Source organism: Clarias gariepinus, chromosome 14 (genome assembly GCF_024256425.1).
Source record: "Clarias gariepinus isolate MV-2021 ecotype Netherlands chromosome 14, CGAR_prim_01v2, whole genome shotgun sequence".
Lineage (NCBI taxonomy): Eukaryota > Metazoa > Chordata > Actinopteri > Siluriformes > Clariidae > Clarias > Clarias gariepinus.
Genome location: NC_071113.1, coordinates 7,007,547 through 7,025,846, shown reverse-complemented (window position 1 = coordinate 7,025,846; position 18,300 = coordinate 7,007,547). Strand labels below are relative to the sequence as shown.

The following is an 18,300-nucleotide window of genomic DNA, read 5'->3' as shown; positions in this document are numbered from 1 at the left end:
CTCATTAACCACCAGGCTAATCAGATACATCTGTCCAAGGTTGCAGTGTGTGATGTTCCACGGAGAGTGGTCACTGTAAAATAGGGGTTCAACCAGGATCTCACTGAGAAAAGTCACTGTGATGTTCCGCTCAGAGTGGTCACTTTTAAATCAGGGCTCGTCCGGGATTTGAACCCGGGACCTCTCGCACCCTAAGCGAGAATCATACCCCTAGACCAACGAGCCAGACTGTGGGAGTACGGGATGGCTGTTGGCTGGTAACTGTATATTTTCAATGTTTTTCAGCAAATGTCTGCAGGTAATACTCAACACATAGGGTTGCAGAGCAAATTAAGTGGGGGGAAAGTTCAAGTCACCCAGGCTTTCTTCGCAACGTCTGTATGGTTGTGCCCTTTACACTCAAGTCGAACAGGGCTAGAGTACAAGTGTCGTGGATGACAGCAAATCTCACAAGCAGGGTTTGTAATTCCTGCAGGAGTTGCAGCAGTATATCATCAATCATAACTAAGAAGAACTTTATTTGTTGATTTGCCCCTGGTGTATTACATCTGCCTGGCCTCCTCATGTTTTAAGATGGTTTTGTTGAAAAGGAATTCACATGTAAAGTGGTGAGCCTTGGAAACATGGCTTTGTTTTCACAAGGAATGATCAGCCATGTCACAGTGGTGCAGCTGGACAGAGAATTATGGACTCAACTGGAGTTGGAACCTTTCTTGACCTCTCATGAACCAAGCACCCTTGTCAGAACCACTTGTTCCACAGAGAGGTCAACTTCTTGTTCAATGTAAAACCAGGGCTCGTCCAGGATTTGAACCCGGGACCTCTCGCACCCAAAGCGAGAATCATACGCCTAGACCAACGAGCCAGCATGCCTTTCGGGGGAGGTGCTCAGACGGAATGCTCAACTCCTGACATCATTCCTCAAGACATTATGGGGAACAAAGGATCAAGGTTTCTAGTAGTTCTTCAGAAGACATTTATGTTTTTTTATTAATTCCAGTCCATTTAAACAGGGCCAGAATTGTCTTTGTGGACAGCGTTTCCACATGAAAAGGCTTTGCGACAACTTTGGGAGCTGCAGCAGACTACCTGCTACAATGTGTAACCAGAAAAGTGGTTGGTTTTGTCACCATTACTTATAAGAGCTGCAGAAACTCCCTCGACTCCAATCTGTATGAAAAGATACTTTAACAAACTGAGTTCTTTTTCAATCCTTTGTCCTAAATCAGGCTTTTTGCTGGTGAGAAATAGAGAATTCTTAATGCTATCCAGAGAGGAAAAAATCAAGGCTGGAATAGGCTGCAGGAACTCCTGCTTCACATTGTTTTCATGCCCTGAGTGAAAGGTCCTTCAATTCACCTCTATTAAAACAGCGATGAAAGTGATTTGTGAGCAATTCCACAAAGAGCCTTTTAGCATCTCTGTGCACTATCTCAAGAACTGTACTGTTTACGTCTCAAGATGTTTTTGTAGAAGCAGAATGAACCTGATGTGCATGAGTCTGGGAAACAAGGATTTGCTTAAAGACAAGATCTGGTTGACAGGGACTTATGTTCTGATTTGGAACCTGAAACCTCTCATTAACCACCAGGCTAATCAGATACATCTGTCCAAGGTTGCAGTGTGTGATGTTCCACGGAGAGTGGTCACTGTAAAATCGGGGTTCAACCAGGATCTCACTGAGAAAAGTCACTGTGATGTTCCGCTCAGAGTGGTCACTTTTAAATCAGGGCTCGTCCGGGATTTGAACCCGGGACCTCTCGCACCCTAAGCGAGAATCATACCCCTAGACCAACGAGCCAGACTGTGGGAGTACGGGATGGCTGTTGGCTGGTAACTGTATATTTTCAATGTTTTTCAGCAAATGTCTGCAGGTAATACTCAACACATAGGGTTGCAGAGCAAATTAAGTGGGGGGAAAGTTCAAGTCACCCAGGCTTTCTTCGCAACGTCTGTATGGTTGTGCCCTTTACACTCAAGTTGAACAGGGCTAGAGTACAAGTGTCGTGGATGACAGCAAATCTCACAAGCAGGGTTTGTAATTCCTGCAGGAGTTGCAGCAGTATATCATCAATCATAACTAAGAAGAACTTTATTTGTTGATTTGCCCCTGGTGTATTACATCTGCCTGGCCTCCTCATGTTTTAAGATGGTTTTGTTGAAATGGAATTAACATGTAAAGTGGTGAGCCTTGGAAACATGGCTTTGTTTTCACAAGGAATGATCAGCCATGTCACAGTGGTGCAGCTGGACAGAGAATTATGGACTCAACTGGAGTTGGAACCTTTCTTGACCTCTCATGATCCAAGCACCCTTGTCAGAACCACTTGTTCCACAGAGAGGTCAACTTCTTGTTCAATGTAAAACCAGGGCTCGTCCGGGATTTGAACCCGGGACCTCTCGCACCCAAAGCGAGAATCATACGCCTAGACCAACGAGCCAGCATGCCTTTCGGGGGAGGTGCTCAGATGGAATGCTCAACTCCTGACATCATTCCTCAAGACATTATGGGGAACAAAGGATCAAGGTTTCTAGTAGTTCTTCAGAACACATTTATGTTTTTTTATTAATTCCAGTCCATTTAAACAGGGCCAGAATTGTCTTTGTGGACAGCGTTTCCACATGAAAAGGCTTTGCGACAACTTTGGGAGCTGCAGCAGACTACCTGCTACAATGTGTAACCAGAAAAGTGGTTGCTTTTGTCACCATTACTTATAAGAGCTGCAGAAACTCCCTCGACTCCAATCTGTATGAAAAGATACTTTAACAAACTGAGTTCTTTTTCAATCCTTTGTCCTAAATCAGGCTTTTTGCTGGTGAGAAATAGAGAATTCTTAATGCTATCCAGAGAGGAAAAAATCAAGGCTGGAATAGGCTGCAGGAACTCCTGCTTCACATTGTTTTCATGCCCTGAATGAAAGGTCCTTCAATTCACCTCTATTAAAACCGCGATGAAAGTGATTTGTGAGCAATTCCACAAAGAGCCTTTTATCATCTCTGTGCACTATCTCAAGAACTGTACTGTTTACGTCTCAAGATGTTTTTGTAGAAGCAGAATGAACCTGATGTGCATGAGTCTGGGAATCAAGGATTTGCTTAAAGACAAGATCTGGTTGACAGGGACTTATGTTCTGATTTGGAACCTGAAACCTCTCATTAACCACCAGGCTAATCAGATACATCTGTCCAAGGTTGCAGTGTGTGATGTTCCACGGAGAGTGGTCACTGTAAAATCGGGGTTCAACCAGGATCTCACTGAGAAAAGTCACTGTGATGTTCCGCTCAGAGTGGTCACTTTTAAATCAGGGCTCGCGCGGGATTTGAACCCGGGACCTCTCGCACCCTAAGCGAGAATCATACCCCTAGACCAACGAGCCAGACTGTGGGAGTACGGGATGGCTGTTGGCTGGTAACTGTATATTTTCAATGTTTTTCAGCAAATGTCTGCAGGTAATACTCAACACATAGGGTTGCAGAGCAAATTAAGTGGGGGGAAAGTTCAAGTCACCCAGGCTTTCTTCGCAACGTCTGTATGGTTGTGCCCTTTACACTCAAGTCGAACAGGGCTAGAGTACAAGTGTCGTGGATGACAGCAAATCTCACAAGCAGTGTTTGTAATTCCTGCAGGAGTTGCAGCAGTATATCATCAACCATAACTAAGAAGAACTTTATTTGTTGATTTGCCCCTGGTGTATTACATCTGCCTGGCCTCCTCATGTTTTAAGATGGTTTTGTTGAAATGGAATTAACATGTAAAGTGGTGAGCCTTGGAAACATGGCTTTGTTTTCACAAGGAATGATCAGCCATGTCACAGTGGTGCAGCTGGACAGAGAATTATGGACTCAACTGGAGTTGGAACCTTTCTTGACCTCTCATGATCCAAGCACCCTTGTCAGAACCACTTGTTCCACAGAGAGGTCAACTTCTTGTTCAATGTAAAACCAGGGCTCGTCCGGGATTTGAACCCGGGACCTCTCGCACCCAAAGCGAGAATCATACGCCTAGACCAACGAGCCAGCATGCCTTTCGGGGGAGGTGCTCAGATGGAATGCTCAACTCCTGACATCATTCCTCAAGACATTATGGGGAACAAAGGATCAAGGTTTCTAGTAGTTCTTCAGAACACATTTATGTTTTTTATTAATTCCAGTCCATTTAAACAGGGCCAGAATTGTCTTTGTGGACAGCGTTTCCACATGAAAAGGCTTTGCGACAACTTTGGGAGCTGCAGCAGACTACCTGCTACAATGTGTAACCAGAAAAGTGGTTGCTTTTGTCACCATTACTTATAACAGCTGCAGAAACTCCCTCGACTCCAATCTGTATGAAAAGATACTTTAACAAACTGAGGTCTTGTTCAATCCTTTGTCCTAAATCAGGCTTTTTGCTGGTGAGAAATAGAGAATTCTTAATGCTATCCAGAGAGGAAAAAATCAAGGCTGGAATAGGCTGCAGGAACTCCTGCTTCACATTGTTTTCATGCCCTGAGTGAAAGGTCCTTTAATTCACCTCTATTAAAACAGCGATGAAAGTGATTTGTGAGCAATTCCACAAAGAGCCTTTTATCATCTCTGTGCACTATCTCAAGAACTGTACTGTTTACGTCTCAAGATGTTTTTGTAGAAGCAGAATGAACCTGATGTGCATGAGTCTGGGAAACAAGGATTTGCTTAAAGACAAGATCTGGTTGACAGGGACTTATGTTCTGATTTGGAACCTGAAACCTCTCATTAACCACCAGGCTAATCAGATACATCTGTCCAAGGTTGCAGTGTGTGATGTTCCACGGAGAGTGGTCACTGTAAAATCGGGGTTCAACCAGGATCTCACTGAGAAAAGTCACTGTGATGTTCCGCTCAGAGTGGTCACTTTTAAATCAGGGCTCGTCCGGGATTTGAACCCGGGACCCCTCGCACCCTAAGCGAGAATCATACCCCTAGACCAACGAGCCAGACTGTGGGAGTACAGGATGGCTGTTGGCTGGTAACTGTATATTTTCAATGTTTTTCAGCAAATGTCTGCAGGTAATACTCAACACATAGGGTTGCAGAGCAAATTAAGTGGGGGGAAAGTTCAAGTCACCCAGGCTTTCTTCGCAACGTCTGTATGGTTGTGCCCTTTACACTCAAGTCGAACAGGGCTAGAGTACAAGTGTCGTGGATGACAGCAAATCTCACAAGCAGGGTTTGTAATTCCTGCAGGAGTTGCAGCAGTATATCATCAATCATAACTAAGAAGAACTTTATTTGTTGATTTGCCCCTGGTGTATTACATCTGCCTGGCCTCCTCATGTTTTAAGATGGTTTTGTTGAAAAGGAATTCACATGTAAAGTGGTGAGCCTTGGAAACATGGCTTTGTTTTCACAAGGAATGATCAGCCATGTCACAGTGGTGCAGCTGGACAGAGAATTATGGACTCAACTGGAGTTGGAACCTTTCTTGACCCCTCATGAACCAAGCACCCTTGTCAGAACCACTTGTTCCACAGAGAGGTCAACTTCTTGTTCAATGTAAAACCAGGGCTCGCCCAGGATTTGAACCCAGGACCTCTCGCACCCAAAGCGAGAATCATACGCCTAGACCAACGAGCCAGCATGCCTTTCGGGGGAGGTGCTCAGACGGAATGCTCAACTCCTGACATCATTCCTCAAGACATTATGGGGAACAAAGGATCAAGGTTTCTAGTAGTTCTTCAGAACACATTTATGTTTTTTATTAATTCCAGTCCATTTAAACAGGGCCAGAATTGTCTTTGTGGACAGCGTTTCCACATGAAAAGGCTTTGCGACAACTTTGGGAGCTGCAGCAGACTACCTGCTACAATGTGTAACCAGAAAAGTGGTTGCTTTTGTCACCATTACTTATAAGAGCTGCAGAAACTCCCTCGACTCCAATCTGTATGAAAAGATACTTTAACAAACTGAGTTCTTTTTCAATCCTTTGTCCTAAATCAGGCTTTTTGCTGGTGAGAAATAGAGAATTCTTAATGCTATCCAGAGAGGAAAAAATCAAGGCTGGAATAGGCTGCAGGAACTCCTGCTTCACATTGTTTTCATGCCCTGAAGGAAAGGTCCTTCAATTCACCTCTATTAAAACCGCGATGAAAGTGATTTGTGAGCAATTCCACAAAGAGCCTTTTATCATCTCTGTGCACTATCTCAAGAACTGTACTGTTTACGTCTCAAGATGTTTTTGTAGAAGCAGAATGAACCTGATGTGCATGAGTCTGGGAAACAAGGATTTGCTTAAAGACAAGATCTGGTTGACAGGGACTTATGTTCTGATTTGGAACCTGAAACCTCTCATTAACCACCAGGCTAATCAGATACATCTGTCCAAGGTTGCAGTGTGTGATGTTCCACGGAGAGTGGTCACTGTAAAATCGGGGTTCAACCAGGATCTCACTGAGAAAAGTCACTGTGATGTTCCGCTCAGAGTGGTCACTTTTAAATCAGGGCTCGTCCGGGATTTGAACCCGGGACCCCTCGCACCCTAAGCGAGAATCATACCCCTAGACCAACGAGCCAGACTGTGGGAGTACAGGATGGCTGTTGGCTGGTAACTGTATATTTTCAATGTTTTTCAGCAAATGTCTGCAGGTAATACTCAACACATAGGGTTGCAGAGCAAATTAAGTGGGGGGAAAGTTCAAGTCACCCAGGCTTTCTTCGCAACGTCTGTATGGTTGTGCCCTTTACACTCAAGTCGAACAGGGCTAGAGTACAAGTGTCGTGGATGACAGCAAATCTCACAAGCAGGGTTTGTAATTCCTGCAGGAGTTGCAGCAGTATATCATCAATCATAACTAAGAAGAACTTTATTTGTTGATTTGCCCCTGGTGTATTACATCTGCCTGGCCTCCTCATGTTTTAAGATGGTTTTGTTGAAAAGGAATTCACATGTAAAGTGGTGAGCCTTGGAAACATGGCTTTGTTTTCACAAGGAATGATCAGCCATGTCACAGTGGTGCAGCTGGACAGAGAATTATGGACTCAACTGGAGTTGGAACCTTTCTTGACCCCTCATGAACCAAGCACCCTTGTCAGAACCACTTGTTCCACAGAGAGGTCAACTTCTTGTTCAATGTAAAACCAGGGCTCCCCAAGGATTTGAACCCAGGACCTCTCGCACCCAAAGCGAGAATCATACGCCTAGACCAACGAGCCAGCATGCCTTTCGGGGGAGGTGCTCAGACGGAATGCTCAACTCCTGACATCATTCCTCAAGACATTATGGGGAACAAAGGATCAAGGTTTCTAGTAGTTCTTCAGAACACATTTATGTTTTTTATTAATTCCAGTCCATTTAAACAGGGCCAGAATTGTCTTTGTGGACAGCGTTTCCACATGAAAAGGCTTTGCGACAACTTTGGGAGCTGCAGCAGACTACCTGCTACAATGTGTAACCAGAAAAGTGGTTGCTTTTGTCACCATTACTTATAAGAGCTGCAGAAACTCCCTCGACTCCAATCTGTATGAAAAGATACTTTAACAAACTGAGTTCTTTTTCAATCCTTTGTCCTAAATCAGGCTTTTTGCTGGTGAGAAATAGAGAATTCTTAATGCTATCCAGAGAGGAAAAAATCAAGGCTGGAATAGGCTGCAGGAACTCCTGCTTCACATTGTTTTCATGCCCTGAATGAAAGGTCCTTCAATTCACCTCTATTAAAACCGCGATGAAAGTGATTTGTGAGCAATTCCACAAAGAGCCTTTTATCATCTCTGTGCACTATCTCAAGAACTGTACTGTTTACGTCTCAAGATGTTTTTGTAGAAGCAGAATGAACCTGATGTGCATGAGTCTGGGAATCAAGGATTTGCTTAAAGACAAGATCTGGTTGACAGGGACTTATGTTCTGATTTGGAAACTGAAACCTCTCATTAACCACCAGGCTAATCAGATACATCTGTCCAAGGTTGCAGTGTGTGATGTTCCACGGAGAGTGGTCACTGTAAAATCGGGGTTCAACCAGGATCTCACTGAGAAAAGTCACTGTGATGTTCCGCTCAGAGTGGTCACTTTTAAATCAGGGCTCGCCCGGGATTTGAACCCGGGACCTCTCGCACCCTAAGCGAGAATCATACCCCTAGACCAACGAGCCAGACTGTGGGAGTACGGGATGGCTGTTGGCTGGTAACTGTATATTTTTAATGTTTTTCAGCAAATGTCTGCAGGTAATACTCAACACATAGGGTTGCAGAGCAAATTAAGTGGGGGGAAAGTTCAAGTCACCCAGGCTTTCTTCGCAACGTCTGTATGGTTGTGCCCTTTACACTCAAGTCGAACAGGGCTAGAGTACAAGTGTCGTGGATGACAGCAAATCTCACAAGCAGTGTTTGTAATTCCTGCAGGAGTTGCAGCAGTATATCATCAATCATAACTAAGAAGAACTTTATTTGTTGATTTGCCCCTGGTGTATTACATCTGCCTGGCCTCCTCATGTTTTAAGATGGTTTTGTTGAAATGGAATTAACATGTAAAGTGGTGAGCCTTGGAAACATGGCTTTGTTTTCACAAGGAATGATCAGCCATGTCACAGTGGTGCAGCTGGACAGAGAATTATGGACTCAACTGGAGTTGGAACCTTTCTTGACCTCTCATGATCCAAGCACCCTTGTCAGAACCACTTGTTCCACAGAGAGGTCAACTTCTTGTTCAATGTAAAACCAGGGCTCGTCCGGGATTTGAACCCGGGACCTCTCGCACCCAAAGCGAGAATCATACGCCTAGACCAACGAGCCAGCATGCCTTTCGGGGGAGGTGCTCAGATGGAATGCTCAACTCCTGACATCATTCCTCAAGACATTATGGGGAACAAAGGATCAAGGTTTCTAGTAGTTCTTCAGAACACATTTATGTTTTTTATTAATTCCAGTCCATTTAAACAGGGCCAGAATTGTCTTTGTGGACAGCGTTTCCACATGAAAAGGCTTTGCGACAACTTTGGGAGCTGCAGCAGACTACCTGCTACAATGTGTAACCAGAAAAGTGGTTGCTTTTGTCACCATTACTTATAACAGCTGCAGAAACTCCCTCGACTCCAATCTGTATGAAAAGATACTTTAACAAACTGAGGTCTTGTTCAATCCTTTGTCCTAAATCAGGCTTTTTGCTGGTGAGAAATAGAGAATTCTTAATGCTATCCAGAGAGGAAAAAATCAAGGCTGGAATAGGCTGCAGGAACTCCTGCTTCACATTGTTTTCATGCCCTGAGTGAAAGGTCCTTTAATTCACCTCTATTAAAACAGCGATGAAAGTGATTTGTGAGCAATTCCACAAAGAGCCTTTTATCATCTCTGTGCACTATCTCAAGAACTGTACTGTTTACGTCTCAAGATGTTTTTGTAGAAGCAGAATGAACCTGATGTGCATGAGTCTGGGAAACAAGGATTTGCTTAAAGACAAGATCTGGTTGACAGGGACTTATGTTCTGATTTGGAACCTGAAACCTCTCATTAACCACCAGGCTAATCAGATACATCTGTCCAAGGTTGCAGTGTGTGATGTTCCACGGAGAGTGGTCACTGTAAAATCGGGGTTCAACCAGGATCTCACTGAGAAAAGTCACTGTGATGTTCCGCTCAGAGTGGTCACTTTTAAATCAGGGCTCGTCCGGGATTTGAACCCGGGACCCCTCGCACCCTAAGCGAGAATCATACCCCTAGACCAACGAGCCAGACTGTGGGAGTACAGGATGGCTGTTGGCTGGTAACTGTATATTTTCAATGTTTTTCAGCAAATGTCTGCAGGTAATACTCAACACATAGGGTTGCAGAGCAAATTAAGTGGGGGGAAAGTTCAAGTCACCCAGGCTTTCTTCGCAACGTCTGTATGGTTGTGCCCTTTACACTCAAGTCGAACAGGGCTAGAGTACAAGTGTCGTGGATGACAGCAAATCTCACAAGCAGGGTTTGTAATTCCTGCAGGAGTTGCAGCAGTATATCATCAATCATAACTAAGAAGAACTTTATTTGTTGATTTGCCCCTGGTGTATTACATCTGCCTGGCCTCCTCATGTTTTAAGATGGTTTTGTTGAAAAGGAATTCACATGTAAAGTGGTGAGCCTTGGAAACATGGCTTTGTTTTCACAAGGAATGATCAGCCATGTCACAGTGGTGCAGCTGGACAGAGAATTATGGACTCAACTGGAGTTGGAACCTTTCTTGACCCCTCATGAACCAAGCACCCTTGTCAGAACCACTTGTTCCACAGAGAGGTCAACTTCTTGTTCAATGTAAAACCAGGGCTCGCCCAGGATTTGAACCCAGGACCTCTCGCACCCAAAGCGAGAATCATACGCCTAGACCAACGAGCCAGCATGCCTTTCGGGGGAGGTGCTCAGACGGAATGCTCAACTCCTGACATCATTCCTCAAGACATTATGGGGAACAAAGGATCAAGGTTTCTAGTAGTTCTTCAGAACACATTTATGTTTTTTATTAATTCCAGTCCATTTAAACAGGGCCAGAATTGTCTTTGTGGACAGCGTTTCCACATGAAAAGGCTTTGCGACAACTTTGGGAGCTGCAGCAGACTACCTGCTACAATGTGTAACCAGAAAAGTGGTTGCTTTTGTCACCATTACTTATAAGAGCTGCAGAAACTCCCTCGACTCCAATCTGTATGAAAAGATACTTTAACAAACTGAGTTCTTTTTCAATCCTTTGTCCTAAATTAGGCTTTTTGCTGGTGAGAAATAGAGAATTCTTAATGCTATCCAGAGAGGAAAAAATCAAGGCTGGAATAGGCTGCAGGAACTCCTGCTTCACATTGTTTTCATGCCCTGAATGAAAGGTCCTTCAATTCACCTCTATTAAAATAGCGATGAAAGTGATTTGTGAGCAATTCCACAAAGAGCCTTTTATCATCTCTGTGCACTATCTCAAGAACTGTACTGTTTACGTCTCAAGATGTTTTTGTAGAAGCAGAATGAACCTGATGTGCATGAGTCTGGGAATCAAGGATTTGCTTAAAGACAAGATCTGGTTGACAGGGACTTATGTTCTGATTTGGAACCTGAAACCTCTCATTAACCACCAGGCTAATCAGATACATCTGTCCAAGGTTGCAGTGTGTGATGTTCCACGGAGAGTGGTCACTGTAAAATCGGGGTTCAACCAGGATCTCACTGAGAAAAGTCACTGTGATGTTCCGCTCAGAGTGGTCACTTTTAAATCAGGGCTCATCCGGGATTTGAACCCGGGACCTCTCGCACCCTAAGCGAGAATCATACCCCTAGACCAACGAGCCAGACTGTGGGAGTACGGGATGGCTGTTGGCTGGTAACTGTATATTTTCAATGTTTTTCAGCAAATGTCTGCAGGTAATACTCAACACATAGGGTTGCAGAGCAAATTAAGTGGGGGGAAAGTTCAAGTCACCCAGGCTTTCTTCGCAACGTCTGTATGGTTGTGCCCTTTACACTCAAGTCGAACAGGGCTAGAGTACAAGTGTCGTGGATGACAGCAAATCTCACAAGCAGGGTTTGTAATTCCTGCAGGAGTTGCAGCAGTATATCATCAATCATAACTAAGAAGAACTTTATTTGTTGATTTGCCCCTGGTGTATTACATCTGCCTGGCCTCCTCATGTTTTAAGATGGTTTTGTTGAAATGGAATTAACATGTACAGTGGTGAGCCTTGGAAACATGGCTTTGTTTTCACAAGGAATGATCAGCCATGTCACAGTGGTGCAGCTGGACAGAGAATTATGGACTCAACTGGAGTTGGAACCTTTCTTGACCTCTCATGAACCAAGCACCCTTGTCAGAACCACTTGTTCCACAGAGAGGTCAACTTCTTGTTCAATGTAAAACCAGGGCTCGTCCGGGATTTGAACCCGGGACCTCTCGCACCCAAAGCGAGAATCATACGCCTAGACCAACGAGCCAGCATGCCTTTCGGGGGAGGTGCTCAGATGGAATGCTCAACTCCTGACATCATTCCTCAAGACATTATGGGGAACAAAGGATCAAGGTTTCTAGTAGTTCTTCAGAACACATTTATGGTTTTTATTAATTCCAGTCCATTTAAACAGGGCCAGAATTGTCTTTGTGGACAGCGTTTCCACATGAAAAGGCTTTGCGACAACTTTGGGAGCTGCAGCAGACTACCTGCTACAATGTGTAACCAGAAAAGTGGTTGCTTTTGTCACCATTACTTATAAGAGCTGCAGAAACTCCCTCGACTCCAATCTGTATGAAAAGATACTTTAACAAACTGAGGTCTTGTTCAATCCTTTGTCCTAAATCAGGCTTTTTGCTGGTGAGAAATAGAGAATTCTTAATGCTATCCAGAGAGGAAAAAATCAAGGCTGGAATAGGCTGCAGGAACTCCTGCTTCACATTGTTTTCATGCCCTGAGTGAAAGGTCCTTCAATTCACCTCTATTAAAACAGCGATGAAAGTGATTTGTGAGCAATTCCACAAAGAGCCTTTTATCATCTCTGTGCACTATCTCAAGAACTGTACTGTTTACGTCTCAAGATGTTTTTGTAGAAGCAGAATGAACCTGATGTGCATGAGTCTGGGAAACAAGGATTTGCTTAAAGACAAGATCTGGTTGACAGGGACTTATGTTCTGATTTGGAACCTGAAACCTCTCATTAACCACCAGGCTAATCAGATACATCTGTCCAAGGTTGCAGTGTGTGATGTTCCACGGAGAGTGGTCACTGTAAAATCGGGGTTCAACCAGGATCTCACTGAGAAAAGTCACTGTGATGTTCCGCTCAGAGTGGTCACTTTTAAATCAGGGCTCGTCCGGGATTTGAACCCGGGACCCCTCGCACCCTAAGCGAGAATCATACCCCTAGACCAACGAGCCAGACTGTGGGAGTACAGGATGGCTGTTGGCTGGTAACTGTATATTTTCAATGTTTTTCAGCAAATGTCTGCAGGTAATACTCAACACATAGGGTTGCAGAGCAAATTAAGTGGGGGGAAAGTTCAAGTCACCCAGGCTTTCTTCGCAACGTCTGTATGGTTGTGCCCTTTACACTCAAGTCGAACAGGGCTAGAGTACAAGTGTCGTGGATGACAGCAAATCTCACAAGCAGGGTTTGTAATTCCTGCAGGAGTTGCAGCAGTATATCATCAATCATAACTAAGAAGAACTTTATTTGTTGATTTGCCCCTGGTGTATTACATCTGCCTGGCCTCCTCATGTTTTAAGATGGTTTTGTTGAAAAGGAATTCACATGTAAAGTGGTGAGCCTTGGAAACATGGCTTTGTTTTCACAAGGAATGATCAGCCATGTCACAGTGGTGCAGCTGGACAGAGAATTATGGACTCAACTGGAGTTGGAACCTTTCTTGACCCCTCATGAACCAAGCACCCTTGTCAGAACCACTTGTTCCACAGAGAGGTCAACTTCTTGTTCAATGTAAAACCAGGGCTCGCCCAGGATTTGAACCCAGGACCTCTCGCACCCAAAGCGAGAATCATACGCCTAGACCAACGAGCCAGCATGCCTTTCGGGGGAGGTGCTCAGACGGAATGCTCAACTCCTGACATCATTCCTCAAGACATTATGGGGAACAAAGGATCAAGGTTTCTAGTAGTTCTTCAGAACACATTTATGTTTTTTATTAATTCCAGTCCATTTAAACAGGGCCAGAATTGTCTTTGTGGACAGCGTTTCCACATGAAAAGGCTTTGCGACAACTTTGGGAGCTGCAGCAGACTACCTGCTACAATGTGTAACCAGAAAAGTGGTTGCTTTTGTCACCATTACTTATAAGAGCTGCAGAAACTCCCTCGACTCCAATCTGTATGAAAAGATACTTTAACAAACTGAGTTCTTTTTCAATCCTTTGTCCTAAATCAGGCTTTTTGCTGGTGAGAAATAGAGAATTCTTAATGCTATCCAGAGAGGAAAAAATCAAGGCTGGAATAGGCTGCAGGAACTCCTGCTTCACATTGTTTTCATGCCCTGAATGAAAGGTCCTTCAATTCACCTCTATTAAAACCGCGATGAAAGTGATTTGTGAGCAATTCCACAAAGAGCCTTTTATCATCTCTGTGCACTATCTCAAGAACTGTACTGTTTACGTCTCAAGATGTTTTTGTAGAAGCAGAATGAACCTGATGTGCATGAGTCTGGGAATCAAGGATTTGCTTAAAGACAAGATCTGGTTGACAGGGACTTATGTTCTGATTTGGAACCTGAAACCTCTCATTAACCACCAGGCTAATCAGATACATCTGTCCAAGGTTGCAGTGTGTGATGTTCCACGGAGAGTGGTCACTGTAAAATCGGGGTTCAACCAGGATCTCACTGAGAAAAGTCACTGTGATGTTCCGCTCAGAGTGGTCACTTTTAAATCAGGGCTCGCCCGGGATTTGAACCCGGGACCTCTCGCACCCTAAGCGAGAATCATACCCCTAGACCAACAAGCCAGACTGTGGGAGTACGGGATGGCTGTTGGCTGGTAACTGTATATTTTCAATGTTTTTCAGCAAATGTCTGCAGGTAATACTCAACACATAGGGTTGCAGAGCAAATTAAGTGGGGGGAAAGTTCAAGTCACCCAGGCTTTCTTCGCAACGTCTGTATGGTTGTGCCCTTTACACTCAAGTCGAACAGGGCTAGAGTACAAGTGTCGTGGATGACAGCAAATCTCACAAGCAGTGTTTGTAATTCCTGCAGGAGTTGCAGCAGTATATCATCAACCATAACTAAGAAGAACTTTATTTGTTGATTTGCCCCTGGTGTATTACATCTGCCTGGCCTCCTCATGTTTTAAGATGGTTTTGTTGAAATGGAATTAACATGTAAAGTGGTGAGCCTTGGAAACATGGCTTTGTTTTCACAAGGAATGATCAGCCATGTCACAGTGGTGCAGCTGGACAGAGAATTATGGACTCAACTGGAGTTGGAACCTTTCTTGACCTCTCATGATCCAAGCACCCTTGTCAGAACCACTTGTTCCACAGAGAGGTCAACTTCTTGTTCAATGTAAAACCAGGGCTCGTCCGGGATTTGAACCCGGGACCTCTCGCACCCAAAGCGAGAATCATACGCCTAGACCAACGAGCCAGCATGCCTTTCGGGGGAGGTGCTCAGATGGAATGCTCAACTCCTGACATCATTCCTCAAGACATTATGGGGAACAAAGGATCAAGGTTTCTAGTAGTTCTTCAGAACACATTTATGTTTTTTATTAATTCCAGTCCATTTAAACAGGGCCAGAATTGTCTTTGTGGACAGCGTTTCCACATGAAAAGGCTTTGCGACAACTTTGGGAGCTGCAGCAGACTACCTGCTACAATGTGTAACCAGAAAAGTGGTTGCTTTTGTCACCATTACTTATAACAGCTGCAGAAACTCCCTCGACTCCAATCTGTATGAAAAGATACTTTAACAAACTGAGGTCTTGTTCAATCCTTTGTCCTAAATCAGGCTTTTTGCTGGTGAGAAATAGAGAATTCTTAATGCTATCCAGAGAGGAAAAAATCAAGGCTGGAATAGGCTGCAGGAACTCCTGCTTCACATTGTTTTCATGCCCTGAGTGAAAGGTCCTTTAATTCACCTCTATTAAAACAGCGATGAAAGTGATTTGTGAGCAATTCCACAAAGAGCCTTTTATCATCTCTGTGCACTATCTCAAGAACTGTACTGTTTACGTCTCAAGATGTTTTTGTAGAAGCAGAATGAACCTGATGTGCATGAGTCTGGGAAACAAGGATTTGCTTAAAGACAAGATCTGGTTGACAGGGACTTATGTTCTGATTTGGAACCTGAAACCTCTCATTAACCACCAGGCTAATCAGATACATCTGTCCAAGGTTGCAGTGTGTGATGTTCCACGGAGAGTGGTCACTGTAAAATCGGGGTTCAACCAGGATCTCACTGAGAAAAGTCACTGTGATGTTCCGCTCAGAGTGGTCACTTTTAAATCAGGGCTCGTCCGGGATTTGAACCCGGGACCCCTCGCACCCTAAGCGAGAATCATACCCCTAGACCAACGAGCCAGACTGTGGGAGTACAGGATGGCTGTTGGCTGGTAACTGTATATTTTCAATGTTTTTCAGCAAATGTCTGCAGGTAATACTCAACACATAGGGTTGCAGAGCAAATTAAGTGGGGGGAAAGTTCAAGTCACCCAGGCTTTCTTCGCAACGTCTGTATGGTTGTGCCCTTTACACTCAAGTCGAACAGGGCTAGAGTACAAGTGTCGTGGATGACAGCAAATCTCACAAGCAGGGTTTGTAATTCCTGCAGGAGTTGCAGCAGTATATCATCAATCATAACTAAGAAGAACTTTATTTGTTGATTTGCCCCTGGTGTATTACATCTGCCTGGCCTCCTCATGTTTTAAGATGGTTTTGTTGAAAAGGAATTCACATGTAAAGTGGTGAGCCTTGGAAACATGGCTTTGTTTTCACAAGGAATGATCAGCCATGTCACAGTGGTGCAGCTGGACAGAGAATTATGGACTCAACTGGAGTTGGAACCTTTCTTGACCCCTCATGAACCAAGCACCCTTGTCAGAACCACTTGTTCCACAGAGAGGTCAACTTCTTGTTCAATGTAAAACCAGGCCTCGCCCAGGATTTGAACCCAGGACCTCTCGCACCCAAAGCGAGAATCATACGCCTAGACCAACGAGCCAGCATGCCTTTCGGGGGAGGTGCTCAGACGGAATGCTCAACTCCTGACATCATTCCTCAAGACATTATGGGGAACAAAGGATCAAGGTTTCTAGTAGTTCTTCAGAACACATTTATGTTTTTTATTAATTCCAGTCCATTTAAACAGGGCCAGAATTGTCTTTGTGGACAGCGTTTCCACATGAAAAGGCTTTGCGACAACTTTGGGAGCTGCAGCAGACTACCTGCTACAATGTGTAACCAGAAAAGTGGTTGCTTTTGTCACCATTACTTATAAGAGCTGCAGAAACTCCCTCGACTCCAATCTGTATGAAAAGATACTTTAACAAACTGAGTTCTTTTTCAATCCTTTGTCCTAAATCAGGCTTTTTGCTGGTGAGAAATAGAGAATTCTTAATGCTATCCAGAGAGGAAAAAATCAAGGCTGGAATAGGCTGCAGGAACTCCTGCTTCACATTGTTTTCATGCCCTGAATGAAAGGTCCTTCAATTCACCTCTATTAAAACCGCGATGAAAGTGATTTGTGAGCAATTCCACAAAGAGCCTTTTATCATCTCTGTGCACTATCTCAAGAACTGTACTGTTTACGTCTCAAGATGTTTTTGTAGAAGCAGAATGAACCTGATGTGCATGAGTCTGGGAATCAAGGATTTGCTTAAAGACAAGATCTGGTTGACAGGGACTTATGTTCTGATTTGGAAACTGAAACCTCTCATTAACCACCAGGCTAATCAGATACATCTGTCCAAGGTTGCAGTGTGTGATGTTCCACGGAGAGTGGTCACTGTAAAATCGGGGTTCAACCAGGATCTCACTGAGAAAAGTCACTGTGATGTTCCGCTCAGAGTGGTCACTTTTAAATCAGGGCTCGCCCGGGATTTGAACCCGGGACCTCTCGCACCCTAAGCGAGAATCATACCCCTAGACCAACGAGCCAGACTGTGGGAGTACGGGATGGCTGTTGGCTGGTAACTGTATATTTTCAATGTTTTTCAGCAAATGTCTGCAGGTAATACTCAACACATAGGGTTGCAGAGCAAATTAAGTGGGGGGAAAGTTCAAGTCACCCAGGCTTTCTTCGCAACGTCTGTATGGTTGTGCCCTTTACACTCAAGTCGAACAGGGCTAGAGTACAAGTGTCGTGGATGACAGCAAATCTCACAAGCAGTGTTTGTAATTCCTGCAGGAGTTGCAGCAGTATATCATCAATCATAACTAAGAAGAACTTTATTTGTTGATTTGCCCCTGGTGTATTACATCTGCCTGGCCTCCTCATGTTTTAAGATGGTTTTGTTAAAATGGAATTAACATGTAAAGTGGTGAGCCTTGGAAACATGGCTTTGTTTTCACAAGGAATGATCAGCCATGTCACAGTGGTGCAGCTGGACAGAGAATTATGGACTCAACTGGAGTTGGAACCTTTCTTGACCTCTCATGATCCAAGCACCCTTGTCAGAACCACTTGTTCCACAGAGAGGTCAACTTCTTGTTCAATGTAAAACCAGGGCTCGTCCGGGATTTGAACCCGGGACCTCTCGCACCCAAAGCGAGAATCATACGCCTAGACCAACGAGCCAGCATGCCTTTCGGGGGAGGTGCTCAGATGGAATGCTCAACTCCTGACATCATTCCTCAAGACATTATGGGGAACAAAGGATCAAGGTTTCTAGTAGTTCTTCAGAAC

The 18,300-nt window shown here is 44.3% G+C and overlaps 18 non-coding genes across 18 annotated transcripts; all 18 read right to left on the bottom strand.

Moving 5' to 3' along the window:
* Positions 1–153: 153 nt before the first annotated feature.
* trnap-agg (transfer RNA proline (anticodon AGG)) lies at positions 154–225 on the bottom strand. Its single transcript has one exon. It is a non-coding gene; the product is annotated as a tRNA-Pro (tRNA).
* A 1,504-nt stretch (positions 226–1,729) lies between these two features.
* On the bottom strand, positions 1,730–1,801 carry trnap-agg (transfer RNA proline (anticodon AGG)). Its single transcript has one exon. It is a non-coding gene; the product is annotated as a tRNA-Pro (tRNA).
* Positions 1,802–2,369: 568 nt separating this feature from the next.
* On the bottom strand, positions 2,370–2,441 carry trnap-ugg (transfer RNA proline (anticodon UGG)). Its single transcript has one exon. It is a non-coding gene; the product is annotated as a tRNA-Pro (tRNA).
* An 864-nt stretch (positions 2,442–3,305) lies between these two features.
* Positions 3,306–3,377, bottom strand: trnap-agg (transfer RNA proline (anticodon AGG)). Its single transcript has one exon. It is a non-coding gene; the product is annotated as a tRNA-Pro (tRNA).
* Positions 3,378–3,945: 568 nt separating this feature from the next.
* trnap-ugg (transfer RNA proline (anticodon UGG)) lies at positions 3,946–4,017 on the bottom strand. The gene has a single exon. It is a non-coding gene; the product is annotated as a tRNA-Pro (tRNA).
* An 863-nt stretch (positions 4,018–4,880) lies between these two features.
* Positions 4,881–4,952, bottom strand: trnap-agg (transfer RNA proline (anticodon AGG)). Its single transcript has one exon. It is a non-coding gene; the product is annotated as a tRNA-Pro (tRNA).
* A 1,503-nt stretch (positions 4,953–6,455) lies between these two features.
* Positions 6,456–6,527, bottom strand: trnap-agg (transfer RNA proline (anticodon AGG)). The gene has a single exon. It is a non-coding gene; the product is annotated as a tRNA-Pro (tRNA).
* Positions 6,528–8,030: 1,503 nt separating this feature from the next.
* On the bottom strand, positions 8,031–8,102 carry trnap-agg (transfer RNA proline (anticodon AGG)). The gene has a single exon. It is a non-coding gene; the product is annotated as a tRNA-Pro (tRNA).
* Positions 8,103–8,670: 568 nt separating this feature from the next.
* Positions 8,671–8,742, bottom strand: trnap-ugg (transfer RNA proline (anticodon UGG)). The gene has a single exon. It is a non-coding gene; the product is annotated as a tRNA-Pro (tRNA).
* An 863-nt stretch (positions 8,743–9,605) lies between these two features.
* Positions 9,606–9,677, bottom strand: trnap-agg (transfer RNA proline (anticodon AGG)). Its single transcript has one exon. It is a non-coding gene; the product is annotated as a tRNA-Pro (tRNA).
* Positions 9,678–11,180: 1,503 nt separating this feature from the next.
* Positions 11,181–11,252, bottom strand: trnap-agg (transfer RNA proline (anticodon AGG)). Its single transcript has one exon. It is a non-coding gene; the product is annotated as a tRNA-Pro (tRNA).
* A 568-nt stretch (positions 11,253–11,820) lies between these two features.
* On the bottom strand, positions 11,821–11,892 carry trnap-ugg (transfer RNA proline (anticodon UGG)). The gene has a single exon. It is a non-coding gene; the product is annotated as a tRNA-Pro (tRNA).
* Positions 11,893–12,755: 863 nt separating this feature from the next.
* Positions 12,756–12,827, bottom strand: trnap-agg (transfer RNA proline (anticodon AGG)). The gene has a single exon. It is a non-coding gene; the product is annotated as a tRNA-Pro (tRNA).
* Positions 12,828–14,330: 1,503 nt separating this feature from the next.
* Positions 14,331–14,402, bottom strand: trnap-agg (transfer RNA proline (anticodon AGG)). The gene has a single exon. It is a non-coding gene; the product is annotated as a tRNA-Pro (tRNA).
* Positions 14,403–14,970: 568 nt separating this feature from the next.
* trnap-ugg (transfer RNA proline (anticodon UGG)) lies at positions 14,971–15,042 on the bottom strand. The gene has a single exon. It is a non-coding gene; the product is annotated as a tRNA-Pro (tRNA).
* Positions 15,043–15,905: 863 nt separating this feature from the next.
* trnap-agg (transfer RNA proline (anticodon AGG)) lies at positions 15,906–15,977 on the bottom strand. Its single transcript has one exon. It is a non-coding gene; the product is annotated as a tRNA-Pro (tRNA).
* A 1,503-nt stretch (positions 15,978–17,480) lies between these two features.
* Positions 17,481–17,552, bottom strand: trnap-agg (transfer RNA proline (anticodon AGG)). The gene has a single exon. It is a non-coding gene; the product is annotated as a tRNA-Pro (tRNA).
* Positions 17,553–18,120: 568 nt separating this feature from the next.
* Positions 18,121–18,192, bottom strand: trnap-ugg (transfer RNA proline (anticodon UGG)). The gene has a single exon. It is a non-coding gene; the product is annotated as a tRNA-Pro (tRNA).
* Between the last annotated feature and the right edge of the window lie 108 nt (positions 18,193–18,300).